This window comes from Nuphar pumila, chromosome 12 (genome assembly GCF_984573655.1).
Source record: "Nuphar pumila chromosome 12, dmNupPumi1.hap1.1, whole genome shotgun sequence".
Classification (NCBI taxonomy): domain Eukaryota; kingdom Viridiplantae; phylum Streptophyta; class Magnoliopsida; order Nymphaeales; family Nymphaeaceae; genus Nuphar; species Nuphar pumila.
The window spans coordinates 22,897,631-22,913,403 of NC_143260.1; the positions used below are offsets into that span (position 1 = coordinate 22,897,631).

The 15,773-nt window shown below is 36.5% G+C and overlaps 1 long non-coding RNA gene across 10 annotated transcripts in view; it reads right to left on the bottom strand.

Moving 5' to 3' along the window:
* Positions 1–10,732, bottom strand: part of LOC149820301 (uncharacterized) — a 58,801-nt gene extending 48,069 nt beyond the window's left edge. For 3 of the 10 annotated variants that reach the window (XR_016426810.1, XR_016426811.1, XR_016426804.1), the window contains exons 1-4: positions 10,367–10,732; positions 10,067–10,214; positions 9,630–9,711; positions 8,680–8,746 (exon numbers count right to left, since the gene is read on the bottom strand). This is a non-coding gene — a long non-coding RNA (uncharacterized LOC149820301). Of the gene's footprint in view, positions 1–8,644; positions 8,802–9,629; positions 9,712–10,066; positions 10,215–10,366 lie in introns of all 10 variants that reach the window. The other 7 variants (XR_016426812.1, XR_016426807.1, XR_016426805.1 and 4 more) reach the window with 4 other exon arrangements.
* Between the last annotated feature and the right edge of the window lie 5,041 nt (positions 10,733–15,773).

Below are 15,773 nucleotides of genomic sequence, written 5' to 3' on the forward strand. Positions count from 1 at the left end.
TCATGAATACCTTATCATTGTCTTCTCACACAGGGGTACGTTTGTCTTTCTACCCCGCCTCAGTGTAGCCAACTTATTTTTCTCATTCCACCTAGTCAATCATTAACTAGAGCGATCACCAAAAGATTTGTTCTCGAACATCATCCCCTATCAAGTAGGTTTCCGATTTCTCTTCATATTTCATCTTGTTGAAGATGGCATTATGAATGTCTTGTCGTTTTCTCACATAAGGGTAGGTTTGTCATTCTACCCTACCATCGTTTAGCTCACCTATTTTTTTATTTCATAAGGCCAAGCTCTTATTGTAGCCATGACCAGAGTACTAGCCGTTGAACATCTTATGTTGTGATTCACACTTCTACACAATCTTGCTGAACACAAAAACATGTATGCATCAACAGACATATCTATTTGAGGGGTAGTTTTATCTTCTTATACCTCCACTATGTAGTCGTGGTATTTATATCTTTTCGCAGACCCTTTTCTCTTGCAACTTATTATAAGAGTACTAGTTGGAGTCGAAAGGCACACTCAATTCACATTACCAAATTAAAGTATGCTCAAAATCCACATGGTTTATGTTGCTAGAGTTTCATTGATTAAAACTAACAGAACATTGTGTCTTGTCACAAAATTTCAGATTTTGTCAACAGAATATCGTGTCTTGTCACACAAATTCACATTTTGTCTTGTTGAAGATGACATCATGAATACCCTTTTATTGTTTTCTCACACATGGATACCTTTGTTTTTCTATCACGCCTTCGAGTATCCACCTTATTTCTCTCGTTTCGCCTGATCAATCACTAACAGCAGCCATCACCATAATACCTGTTTTTGAACACCATCTCTTATCATTCACACTTTTACGCATTATCTTGTTGAAAATGATGACACGCAATGCATGTTGCCCAGTTATTGCGTTGTCACATCGGGATATGTTTGTCTTCTTACCAAACCAACATGTAGCTTTCCAATTTCTCAAATTTCATCGGGTCAATCTCTAACAATATCAAACAACCGCGCAATTGTTGTTTAACATTATATCGTGTCATCAACATTTTCAAACTGGTTCTTACTGACCACAACACCATGTATACATCGAAATAAAAATCTACTTTTGAGGTAGTTTTGTCTTTTTGACGCAGACCATCGTGTAGTCCTTGTTGGAGACGAGAGACCCTAGAGGTTCGCTAATGATAATTAAAATTCGGTGAAAACCCACAAACATAATATAGTTAATGTGTTTGGCAATAATAACTAATTGAACATCCTATTTTGACACTCACAACTTCATATTCCATCATGTTGAAGAAAGAATTATGAAAGTCTTATTGTTGTTTTCTCACGTAAGGGTAAGTTTGTCTTTATACCCCGCCATCGTGTCGATCTTTTATTTTTCTTATTTCATATGGTCATCCTCTTATTGTAGTCATCACGAGAGTACTAAATGTTGAACATCATACCTTGTGATTCATACTTCAATATGATCTTGTTGAATACAACACCATGTATACATCAGCATAGATATCTATTTTAAGGGTAGCTTTGTCTTTGTACCCCTCCACTTTGTAGTCAAGGTATTTATATCTTTCTGCAAACCCTTTTCTCATGGAACGTATTACAAAAGTACTTGTTGAAGTCGAAAGTCCAACTCAATTCGCACTACCAGATTAAAGTATGCTCAAACCAGATATGGTTATTTTGATAGAGTTGCATTGATTATAACAAACAGAACATTGTTTCTTGTTACACACAATTTCACATTCCATTAACAAAACATCGTGTCTGGTCACACACAATTTAATATTTTGTCTTGTTAAAGATAACATCATGAATACCCTATCATTGTTTTCTCACATAAGAGTAGGTTTGTCTTTCAACCCCGGCTTTGTGTAGCCACCTTATTTCTCTCATTTCGCCCGATTAATCACTAACAACAGTCATCACCATAATACGTGTTCTTGAACATCATCTCCTACCATTCACACTTTTACACTTTATCTTGTTAAACATGGCGCCATATAAACATGAGCATCCTTTTTCAGTTCAGGGTAGTTTTATGTTTCTACGCCACCGATGTGTAGACTTGCTATTTATCACTTTTTGCATACTAGCCATCAATAAAAGTACTCACAAAAAATGATCGCATCAAAATTAAAGTATAGTGAATACCCACAGGGGTTATATTGCTAAAGTTTCAAGTAATAGGTAATCGTACCTTGTCAATGACACTTCTATATTTCATCTTGTTTTACATGGGATTATGAATGCCTTTCTTATTGTTTTGTCATACAGGGATAGGTTTGTCTTTTTACCCTACCACCAGGTACATTTCCAATTTCTATCATTTCATCTGATAAATTTATAACAGTATTCATCACCAACATACGTGTTGCTTAACATCATATCGTGTCATCCAAATTTTAAAACTTGTTCTTGTTGACCACAATGCCTTGTATACATCGAAATACATATCTACTTGGGGGTAGTTTTGTCTTTTTTTACCCTCACTATTGTGAAGTCCTTGTTGGAGACGATAGACCCGCTTAGTTCGCTAATGATAATTAAAATTTGGTGAAAACCCACAAACAAGGTTTAGTTAGAGTTAGAAGGATAATAAGTAGTTGAACATCGTATCTTATCACACAATTTCATATTCCATCTGGGTAAAGATGGCACTATGAATGACTTGTTATTTTTTCAAGTGGTGATAGGTTTGTCTCTAACACCACCACCATAAAGGTAGGATTGTTTTTCTACACCACCAATGTTCTTGTTGGTTAATATTATATTGTGTCACCAATATTTTCAAACTTGTTCTTGTCATCACGAAAATACTTGTTCTCGAACATCATCTCCTATCATTCACACTTTTACGCTTTATCTTGGTAAACATGGCGTCATATAAACATCAACAACCTTTTTGAGTTTGGGTGTAGTTTTGTGTTTTTACCCCACCGGTGTGTACACTTGCTATATATCACTTTTGCACACTAGCCATCAATAAAAGTACTCCATGGAAACGATCACATCAAAATTAAAAGTATGGTGAATACCCACATGCGTTATATTGTTAAAGTTTCAAGTTATAGGTAATTGAACGTCGTACCTTGTCAATGACACTTCAACATTTCATCTTGTTGTACATGGGATTATGAATGTCTTATTGTTTTGTCGTACATGGATAGGTTTGTCTTTTTACCCTGCCATCGTGTACTTTTCCAATTTCTCTCATTTCATCTGATCAATCTCTAACAATATTCATCACCAACGTACGTGTTGCTTAACATCATATTGTGTCATCCATATTTTCAAACATCTTGTTGACCGCAATGCCTGGTATACATCAAAATAAATATCTACTTGAGGGGTAGTTTTGCCTTTTTACCCTCACTATTGTGAAGCCCTTGTTGGAGACAATAGACTCGCTTAGTTCCCTAATGATAATTAAAATTTGCAGAAAACCCACAAACATCGTTTAGTTAGATTTACAAAGATAATAAGTAATTGAACATCGTATCTTATCACACATTTTCATATTCCATCTGGTTGAAGATGGCACTACGAATGACTTGTTATTTTTTCAAGTGATGATATGATTGTCTTTTACACCACCACCATAAGGGTAGGATTGTCTTTCTACACAACCAATGTTCTTGATGGTTAATATTATATTGTGTCATCAACATTTTCAAACTTGTTCTTGTTGACCACAACAGCATGTACACAATGTCATAGAAATCACATTCAGGGGTAGTTTTGTTTTTACCCAGACCATCGTATAGTCCTTGTCGAAGACTAGACATCGGCTAGGTTCGCTAATGATAATTAAAGTTTAGTTAAAACTTACAAACATTATATAGTTAAAGTTTCAAGGACAATAACTTAATGAACATCGTATCTTGTCACTCACAGTTTCATAATCCATCTTGTTGAAGATGGCATTATGAATGTCTGGTTGTTTTCTCACGTAAAGGTTATGCTTGTCTTTCTACCCTGCAATCGTGTAGCCACCTTATTTCTCTCATTCTGCCTGATCAATCATCATCAGCAGCCATCACCAAAATGCTTATTCTCGAATATCATCTTCTATCATTCACACTTTTAAACTTTACCTTATTGAACATGGCGTCATGTAAACCAGCATCAGTTTTCTGTCATGGGTTAGTTTTCCGTTTTAATCACATCGACGTGTGGACTTGCTATTTATTACTTTTCGCATGTTTTTCGCATACTAGACGTCAATAAAAGTACTGGTTGGAAACGATCGCATCAAAATTAAAGTATGGTGAATACCCACATGCGTTATGTTGTTAGCATTTCATTGAATATAACTAAAAGAACATTGTGTCTCGTCACACAATTTTACATTCAATCAACAGAACATCGTGTCTTATCACACACTCTTTCACATTCGGCCTTGCTGAAATGACATCATGAATACCCTACAATTGTTTTCTCACATAGGGGTACGTTTGTCTTTCTACCCGCCTTCGTGTAGCCACCTTATTTTTTTCATTACAACTGGTCAATCACCAACAGCAGCAAGCACCAAAATACTTGTTCTCGAACATCATCTCCTAGCATTCGCACTTTTACGTTTTATATTGTTGAACATGGCATCATGTAAACATCAATATCCCTTTTAGGTTCGGAGTTGGTTTTGTGTGTTTACCTCACCGATACGTAGAGTGGGTACTTATTACTTTTCGCATGTTTTGTCACAAACTAACCATCAACAAAAGTGTTGGTTGGAAACGATCGCATCAAAATTAAAGTATGGTGAATACCCACATGTGTTATATTGTTAGAGTTTCAAGTTATTGGTAACTGAACATCGTACCTGGTCAATGACACTTCCACATTTCATCTTGTTGTACATAGAATTATGAATAACTTTCTTATTGTTATGTCATATAGGGATAGGTTTGTCTTTTTACCCTACAACCATATGCTTTTCCAATTTCTCTCATTTTATTTGATGAATCTCTAACAATATTCATCACCAACATACGTCTTGCCTAACATCACATCGTGTCATCCACATTTTCAAACTTGTTCTTGTTGACCATAATGTGTTATATACATCGAAATAGATATCTACTTGAGGGGTACTTTTGTCTTTTTACCTTCACTATCGTGAAGTCCTTGTTGGAGACAATAGACCCGCTTAGTTCGCTAATGATAATTAAAATTTGGTGAAAACCGACAAACATCGTTTAGTTGGAGTTTCAAGGATAATAAGTAATTGAACATCGTATCTTGCCACATATTTTCATATTTGATCTCGTTGAAGACGGCACTAAGAAGGACTTGTTATTTTGCCATGTAACGATGGGTTAGTCTTTTTACACCATGACCATAAGGGTAGGTTTGTCTTTCTACACCACCAATGTTCTTGTTGGTTAATATTATATTGTGCCATCCACATTTTCAAACATGTTCTTGTTGACCACAACACCATGTATACATCGACATAGAAATCAAATTCAGGGGTAGTGTTGTCTTTTTACCCCGACCATCGTATAGTCCTTGTTGGAGACGAGAGACCCACTAGGTTCGCTAATAATAATTAAAGTTTAATGAAAATCCACAAATATTATATAGTTAAAGTTTTTAGGACAATAACTAAATGAACATCGTACCTAGTCACTCAATTTCATATTTCATCTTGTTGAAGATGGCAATAAGAATGTCTTGTTGTTTTCTCACGAAAGGGTATGTTTGTCTTTCTACCTAGCCATCGTGTAGCTATCCTATTTTTCTTATTTCATACGTACAAGTTGTTATTGTAGCTATCACGAGAGTACTAGCTGTTAAACATCTTATCTTGTGATTTACACTTCCACACCATCTTTTTGAAGTCGACACCATCTATGCATCAAAATACATATTTATTTCACGAGTAGTTTTGTCTTCCTACCCCAAAACTTTGTAGTCATTGTATTTATATTTTTTGGCGGACCCTTTTCTCATGCAACTTATAATAAAAGTATTTGTTAGAGTCGAAAATCAAAACTCAATTTGCATTACCAAATTAAAATATCCCCAAAACCCATTTATTATGTTGTTAGAGTTTCATTGATTATAACTACCAGAACATTGTCTTGTCATACACAATTTCACATTCCGTCAACAGAACATTGTGCCTTGTCACACAATTTCACATTTTGTCTTGTTGAAGATGACATCATGAATACCCTATCATTGTTTTCTGACACAGGGCTACGCTTACGCTTGTCTTACTACCCCGCCTTCATGTAGATACCTTATTTCTCTCGTTTCGCACAGTCAATCACGAACAACAGCCATCAGCAAAATATTTGTTCTCGAACATCAATTCCCATCATTCACACTTTTACGCTTTATCTTGTTGAACATGGCATCACAGAATAATTGTTGCCTTGTTAAAAGTACTTGTCATACCGGGATAGGTTTGTCTTCTTACCCTGCCAACGTGTAGCTTTCTAATTTCTCTCATTTCATCATGTCGATCTCTAACAATATCCATCAACCACGGAATTGTAGCATAACATTATATCATGTCATCCACATTTCAAACTTGTTCTTATTGACCACAACACCATGTATACATCAACATATAAATCAAATTCAGTAGTAGTTTTGTCTTTTTACTGCAACCATCGTATAGTCCTTGTGTACAAGAGACCCGCTAAGTTCGCTAATGATAATTAAAGTTTAGTGAAAACCCACAAACATTATATAGATAAAGTGTTAAGGACAATAACTACTTGAGCATCAAATAAGCATCAGCATCATTTTTCAGTTCGGGGGTAGTTTTGTGTTTTTACCACACAGATGTGTAGACTTGCTATTTATTACTTTTCGCATGTTTTTTCGCATACTAGCCATCAATAAGAGTACTCGTTGAAAATGATCGCATCAAAATTAAGGTATGGTTAATACCCACATGGGATATTTTTCTCATTTTGTACGATAAATCTTTAAAAATGGCTATCACCAACATAGTTGTTGTTGAACGTCATATTGTGTCATTCACACCTTTGCGCATGTTCTAATTGAACACAACACAGTGTACACACCGACATAGTTTTGTATCTCATGGCTAGTTTTCTTTTTTTACCCCATAATTGTATAGTTGTACTACTTATAAAAGTACTTGTTGGATGAGGGGCAAAGAAAACACAAATAGTATTCTTAGAAATACTAAACAATGACTAAACATCAGTCAAAATCAAATTGCAGCCCTTTTAGATTCAGTGTAATAAATTGTATTGCTAACATTTCCAATAATCTTCTTTAGAAAACTAAGAATTGCAGTTTAACCATCCGCCTTGCCTCCATCACTTCCGACCCATAACAATCATTAACCGTAATGATAAGATTTTCTTCTACTCCAAATTGTCTTTATATCGAGCTAGAAAATATTTGATCAATAGATACCTATCGTTAAAAACAACTACATAATATTCTTCTACTCCAAGTAGTCCTTATATGGGGCTTGAAAATATCCAATCTACACAAATCCCTGCCTCTGACTAACAAAACTTCCTACATCATGCACATGCTTTACTAGAATTGGAATTGGGGTACTGTGCAGATAGTCAAGGGCAACTAAAGATGACCTGCATGACCCTGGAGCATGAGTTGTAGCGGGCGGGCGTGCATGGTATGTGGTGTTATGTATGTTTTGCTCTGTGCATAAGATCAACTTGCATTATATTTGAAATTTGATACTTTGGCAGCAACCAATCCTTGATAAAATGCACAACATATAAATCAGGAAAAAGCACCTTCTTTTTAACAAAGAAGTAAACTTAACTGTCATGAGCTGCGTATTTTACACGCTCATACAACTTCAGTTTCTTGGAAATGCCCAAGCATGTGTATTCTCATAGCAGGCAGAAAAATATTCTCTGCACATAATGACTGGCATCTCAGACATAATCAGCCAACTCAGCAACCACTAACCATGCAATCAAAATGATAACATATAACCTGGTTTAGAGCAGGTCAAGCACAGAGCCAATTCAGACTGATCAAGCCTTAAGGCTACACACTCTTGCACGTAAAGCTACCAGATAAAAGGCACTTTGATTTGCTTTCTCAATCAGGCTTGCCAAATGGACATGCACCAGACACTATTATAACAGATAATACCATGAGAATGGTAAAGACTAACATGATTTATTTGTGATGTTGGGTGCAAATCACAAGTGTACCACTTTTTTAATGCAAACCATGCCCCTTTTTTTTTCTTTTGATGGCCAAGCTGGACCCTTCAGCTGATAGCAGTTTTACTGACCATGATATCACATTCAATCCAATAAATATCATTCTTAGTATAGATAAATAGAACATTTGATAAAGGCACTCATAATAGTGTAATAAAATGAAGTTAGACAATGATGTGTTAAACACTAGGTAGAGAATTTGATCTCCAATGACCAAAATTTTCAGAAAAAAAACCTGATAAGCTTTCCTGTTTAAGAAAATCAAGTTTAAGAGGCAAGGGTAAACTATAAACAACCCAATAAAATCATGTTAAACATAGATTGAATCAAAAGCTTCCAATAGCATGCATGTGAATAAGCAATTCTGCAGAACCCAGAAAATTCTAATTCAAAAAGGAAACTAATTTTGAGTTTCACTGACATACCAACTGGTGCTAATAAGGAATAGTGTGAAACTTACTACCATTTCGGCATGCATTTCACAGCCTAGTTGTCATATTGTATGACTGCATAAAGATCGCTTGTTCCTGGAAATTTTGTATCAGTAAGTGGCATTATTTTCAAAATGGAACATTACTGGAACTGCCAGTGAGTGTAAAAAATGCATTTGTTAGAAACTATTTTCACATGATAGCTTTTTCTTGAGAAAAAACATTATATAGCCCAGAGCCACCCAGAACTTCCATATAAATTGGTCAAAAAGACTGTGACCAAAAAGCCTCACCCAAACAGTGTTAATGGCTTATTCTTCTCTAATGATCAAGAGATGAACCAGAATTTACAAACCCATATTTCAATCTCACATGGCTAAAATGCCTAGGGTTAGCTAACCACACCAAACAAGGATTCAGACAAAAATACAAAAAAGATAATAAAGATAATGGCACATACATGCATACATACGTGGATACATACATGCATACATACACATATATACAAACTCCACATGAGGCCATGATAAAAAGAAACGAGCATCTCATCTTCATGACCATGCAAAGGTGTCTGAGTGCCTTACTGAAGTTACCCTAGATGGCAAAGATTCCTTTTCATCTTCTATCACTCCATCCAAAGTGATTTTCTATGTCCAAAGACCGAGTAGGTGTTAATGTGCATTGTGGTAGATAATTCTATTTGTTTGGGATATCAAAATTCAGATGTTGACCCAGGTTAACTAGAAGGGCCCACTGTCTAGTTTGTCAGGATCATCGGGTTTCACAACAGTTTTAACACTTCTCATCCAATATTCACTCAAATTACTAACGCAATCATATTGGTCAACTCAAAATCAGTTTCAACATAAAAGAAAGATGGAAAACGTTTTAGACCAGTCTACATTCTCCAAATCCATTAGGCAGCAAACTCAGATTCAGCAAAATGAATCAATAAAGATAAAGGAGAAAAGGAACCGACCTAAGGATCCATGGCAGGCAAATCCACACCCTTCTTCAAATTGATAAATAGCTGCCCATCATAAACCTCACGAAGGAACTGCCTGGTCAGATAAATATTTTGAAGGGTTAGAATCGACAAACAAGAAAGCATCCAAGACTATCTTAACAACTAAATGAATTTACAAAAGCGTGTCAACTTCACAGACAACACATACATCACTTAACCCAGAACTTCTTTGAAGAGAACATGCAAAATCTAAAACACAAAGAACCCTACAATTCACCAATGGAAACAACCTCGCTTGAGTACAAATCATTCCAAAAGAAGATCGAAACAATAGATCATGAATTTCCTACACGAATTAGACTACAATCAAGAAAGGCGTTTGGGGGTGCGTATGCTAAAAACAAATGGATCGGGAAAAAAGAAAATAACAAACGATCAAACCGTCTTACTCGGAGAGATACACCGTCTGGCACTCCGCTGCACCAATCTCACGCGTCCCCGCGTTCTCCTGCCTCAACTTGGCACCAATCTCATGCGTCTCCGTGTCCTCCTGCCTCAACGAGCAAGAAACCACGCTGAGATCAAAACCATCGCACACTAGATCCACAAAAACCAAAACCGGAGTAAGAAAAAATGAAAATCGAAATAAAAAGGCAGGCAAACGCAGCTAAACTCATACTCGTGTACGCTCAGAAGGCGAACCCAGAGAGAACGACGAAGATGTTGAGATCAAACGGGACGCGATCGACCTCCCTCTCTGCACATTCCCAGGAATCCTCCGTCCGGTCGGGTTCCTTTCGCAAGAAGAAACACACCACGCAGCTCCGCAGCCTAGAACTCGCGTACAACGAAGGAGATCTCGAGACGAATCGCCTCGATTCGACGATCATCGCCGAGCTCTGAGCGTGGAGAGGGGAGCGGAAGGGAAGCAGAAGCCTCGCGGGAACGGAGACGAGAGTCGGCAGACGACGAAGGACGCAGACGGCGAGATTAGGGCTTCGAATGGACCGAGAATCTCAGATCGTCTCTGGTTCTCGAGGGGAAAGGGGGAGGACGACGATGCGCTCAGCGGGAGCTTCCAGAGACGTCGATGTTCTGGTTCTGGTTCTTGTTCTTGGATTAGAGAGTGAAAGAGGTAACGTAACGAGTTTTAAATCTGGCTTGCGGATGGCGGTTGGCGGTTGGCGGTTGGCACTTGGCGGGAGTACTTGCTTAATAAAGGCTTTTAATTGGGCGGAATTTATAATTTTGTCATTATCAAGAAAACCCGTATCGAGTACGCTTTAGGTGTAAACTCTGGTGCGGGTATGGATCGAATGAAATCGGTACTAATGTGGGTTGAAGAAAGCCTTTTTTAGGCCAGTCTCGGACGGATCCAATCAGATTTGGATCAGGACAGAAAATAATGGTGCTGAGCATAGTGACTAAACGCTTTTTTGGGTAAATATCGGCAGCCACTTTCTCGTGATAAAAATCAACTTTTCTTCCTTACATTTTTTGAAAAAAGTGGTAATTTTTTTACTTAAAAATTAAAAGCCAGTTTTTTTTAGGTGAAAACCCACAAACATCATTTAGTTAGAACTACAAGGATAATAAGTAATTGGACATCGCATCTTGTCACACATTTTCATATTCCATTTGGTTAAAGATGACACTCTGAATGACTTGTTATTTTTTTAAGTAATGATAGGTTTGTCTTTTACACCACCACCATAAGGGTACGATTATCTTTCTACACCACCAATGTTCTTGTTGCTTAATATTATATTGTGTCATCCACATTTTCAAACTTGTTCTTGTTAACCACAACACCATTTATACATCGACTTAGAAATCATATTCAAGGATCGTCTTGTCTTTTTACCCCGACCATCGTATAGTTCTTGTTGGAGATGAGAGACCCGCTAAGTTTACTAATGATAATTACAACTCGGATTACCAAATTAAAATATGGACAAAACCCACAAGTGTTATGTAGTTAGAGTTTCATTAATTACAACTAACAGAACAATGTGTCTTGTCACACACAATCTCACATTTTGTCAACAGAACATCGTATCTTGTCATATACAATTTCACATTCCGTGTTGTTCAAGATCACATCATGAATACCCTATCATTGTTTTCTCATAAAGGGGTACGTTTGTTTGTCTACTCCGCCTTCGTGCAACCACCTTATTTTTCTCATTTCACCTGGTCAATCACCAACATCACCAAAATACTTGTTCACGAACATCATCACCTATCATTCACACTTTTATGCCTTATATTGTTGAACATGGCACCATGTAAACATCAACATCCTTTTTCAGTTCGGGGTTGGTTCTGTGTTTCTACCCCATCGATGTGTAGGCTTGTTATTTATTACTTTTGGCATGTTTTTTCGCATATTAACCATAAATAAAAGTACTCGTTGAAAACGATTGCAGCAAAATTAAAGTATGGAGAATACCCAAATGCATTATATTGTTCGAGTTTCAAGTTATAGTAACTGAACATTGTACCTTGTCAATGACGCTTTCACATTTCATCTTGTTGTACATGAGATTATGAATGCCCTTATTGTTCTGTCATACAGGGATAGGTTTATCTTTTTACCCTCCCACCGTGTACTTTTCTAATTTCTCTCATTTCATCTAATCAATCTCTAACAATATTCATCACCAACGTACGTGTTGCTGAACAACATATCGTGTCATGGACATTTTCAAACTTTTTGTTGTTAAAGTTTCAATGATTATAACTATCAGAACACTGTCGTGTCATACACAATTTCATATTCTGTCAACAAAACATTGTCTTATCACACACAATTTCACATTCCGCCTTCTTGAAAATGACATCATGAATGCCCTACCATTGTTTTCTAACACAAGGCTACGGTTGTCTTTCTACCCCGCCTTTCAGATAGATACCTTGTTTCTCTCGTTTCGACTGGTCAATCACTAACAGCACCCATCACCAAAATACTTGTTCTCGAACATCAACTCATATCATTTACACTTTTACGCTTTATCTTGTTGAACATGGCGGCAACCAATAATTGTTAACCAGTTATTGTCTTGTCATACCGAGATAGGTTTGTTTTTTTACCCTACCAACGTATAACTTTTCAATTTCTCTCATTTCATCTGGTCGATCTCTAACAATATCCATCAACCACAAAATTGTTGCTTATCATTATATCGTGTCATCCACATTCTCAAACTTGTTCTTATTGACCACAACAATATGTATACATCAAAATAGAAACCTACTTCAAGGGTAGTTTTGTCATTTCATCCTGACTATCGTTAAGTCCTTGTTTGAGACGAGAGACTCTCGAGGTTTCACTAATAATAATTAAAGTTTTGTGAAAACCCACAAACATTATATAGTTAAAGTGTTTAGGACAATAGCTAATTGAACATCCTATCTTTGACACTCAGAGTTTCATATTCCATATTGTTGAAGATTAGAATTAGGAATGTCTTGTTGTTATTTTCTCACGTAGGGGTAAATTTGTCTTTCTACCCCGCCATCGGGTAGCTCTCTTATTTTTTTTACTTCATATGGTCAAGATCTTATTATAGACAAGACCAGAGAAATAGTCGTTGAACATCCTATCAAGTGATTCACACTTCCTCACAATCTTGTTTAATACGACACCAAGTATACATCAACACATGTATTTCACGGGTTGTTTTTTCTTCCCACCCCTCCACTGTGTAGTCGTGGTATTTATATCTTTTCGCAGACCCTTTTCTCGTGCAACTTATTATAAAAGTACTTTTGGAACCGAAAGCCCCACTCAATTAACTCTACCAGATTAAAGTATACTCAAAACCCACATGGGTTATGTTGTTAGAGTTTCATTGATTATAACTAAGAGAACATTGTGCCTTGTCATACACAATTTCAAATTCCGTCATCAGAACAACCTAACTTGTCACACACAATTTTACATTCCATCTTGTTGAAGATGACATCATGAATACCCTATCATTGTTTTCTCACAAAGGGGTATGTTTGTCTTTCTACTCCCCCTTAGTGTAGCCACCTTATTTCTCTCTTTTCGGCCGGTCAACCACCAACAACAACCATCAAACATCATTTCCTTTCCATTCACACTTGTACGTTTTATCTCGTTGAATATGGCATCAAATAAACAGCAACATCCTTTTTCAATTCGGGGGTAGTTTTGTGTTTCTACCCCACCGATGTGTAGACTTGCTATTTATTACTTTTCGCATACTAGCCATCAATAAAAGTACTGGTTGGAAACTATCACATCAAAAATAAAGTGTGGTGAATACCCACATGGGTTGTGTTATTAGAGTTTCATTTATTATAACTAACAGAACATTGTGTCTTGCTGAAGATGACATCATGAATAGCCTATCATTGCTTTCTCACATAAGGGCATGTTTGTCTTTTTGCCCCAACTTCGTGTAGCCACCCTATTTCTCTCATTTCGCCGAATCAATCACCAACAACAGCCATCACCAAAAAACATGTTCTCGAACATCATCTGCCATCACCACTTTATATTGTAAGAGTTTCAAGTTATAAGTAACTTAATATCGTACCTTGTCAATGATACTTCCACATTTCATCTTGTCATAAATGGCATTATCAATGCCTTTCTTATTGTTTTGTCATACAAGGATAGGTTTGTCTTTTTACCCTGCCACCATGTACCTTTCCAATTTCTTTTATTTCATCCGGTCAATCTCTAACAATATCCATCACCAAACGTACGTCTTGCTTAACATCATGTCGTGTTATACACATTTTCAAACTTGTTCTTGGTGACCACAACAACTTGTATACATCGACATAGATATCTACTTCAGGGGTGGTATTTTCTTTTAAACCCCACCATCGTGAAGTCCTTATTGGAGAAGATAGACCTGCTTAGTTCGCTAATAATAATTAAAGTTCGGTAAAAACACGCAAACATTATATAGTTAGAATAATAATCAAGGGTAGTTTTGTCATCCTATCCCACCACTCTTTACTCATGGTATTTATATCTTTCTGCAAACCATTCTCTCATGCAACTTATTATAAAAGTACTTGTTCGAGTCGAAAGTCCCACGCAATTGGCACCACCAAATTAAAGTATGTTAAAAACCAACATGCGATAGGTAATTTGAGTTACACAAATTATAATTAACAGAACATTGTGTTTTGTCATAAACAATTTCGAATTCCGTCAATAGAACATTGTGTCTTTTAACAAACAATTTCACATTCTGTCTTGTTGAAGATGATATCATGAATACCCTATCATTGTTTTCTCACATAAGGTTAGGTTTGTCTTTCTACCAAGCATTAGTGTAGCCACCTTATTTCTCTCATTTCAGCCGGTCAATCACTAACATCAACAAAATACTTGTTCTCGGACATCATCTCTTATTATTCACACTTTTATGCTTTATCTTGTTGAATATGGCGTCATGTAAACATCAGCATCGTTTTACAGTTCGCGGGTAGTTTTGTATTTTTACCCCACCGGTGTATAGACTTGTTGTTTATCACTTTTTGCATGTTTTTTCGCATACTAGTCATCAATAAAAGTACTCGTTGAAAACGATCGCATCAAAATTAAGGTATGGTGAATACCCACACGCGTTAAGTTGTTAAAGTTTCATGTCATAAGTAACTTAACACGGTACCTTGTCAATGACACTTCCATATTTCATCTTGTGGTACATGGCATTATGAATGCCTTATTGTTTTGTCATACAAGGATAGGTTTGTATTTTTACTCTGCCACCGTGTACCTTTCTAATTTCCCTCAATTCATTTGGTCAATCTCTAACAATATCAATCACAAACGTAAGTGTTGGTTAACATCATATCGTGAAATCCACATTTTCAAACTTTTTCTTGTTGACCACAACGCCTTTTATACCTCGACAAAGATATCTACTTCAAGGGAAGTTTTCGCTTTTTACCCCCACCATCGTGAAGTCCTTGTTGGAGACAATAGACCTGCTTAGTTCGCTAATGATAATCAAAGTTTGCTGAAAACCCACAAACATCGTATAGTTAGAGTTACAACGATAATAAGCAACTGAACATCGTATCTTGTCACTCACACTTTCATATTCCACCTGGTTGAAGATGGCATTATAAATGGATTTATGTTGATTTCTCATATAAGGATAG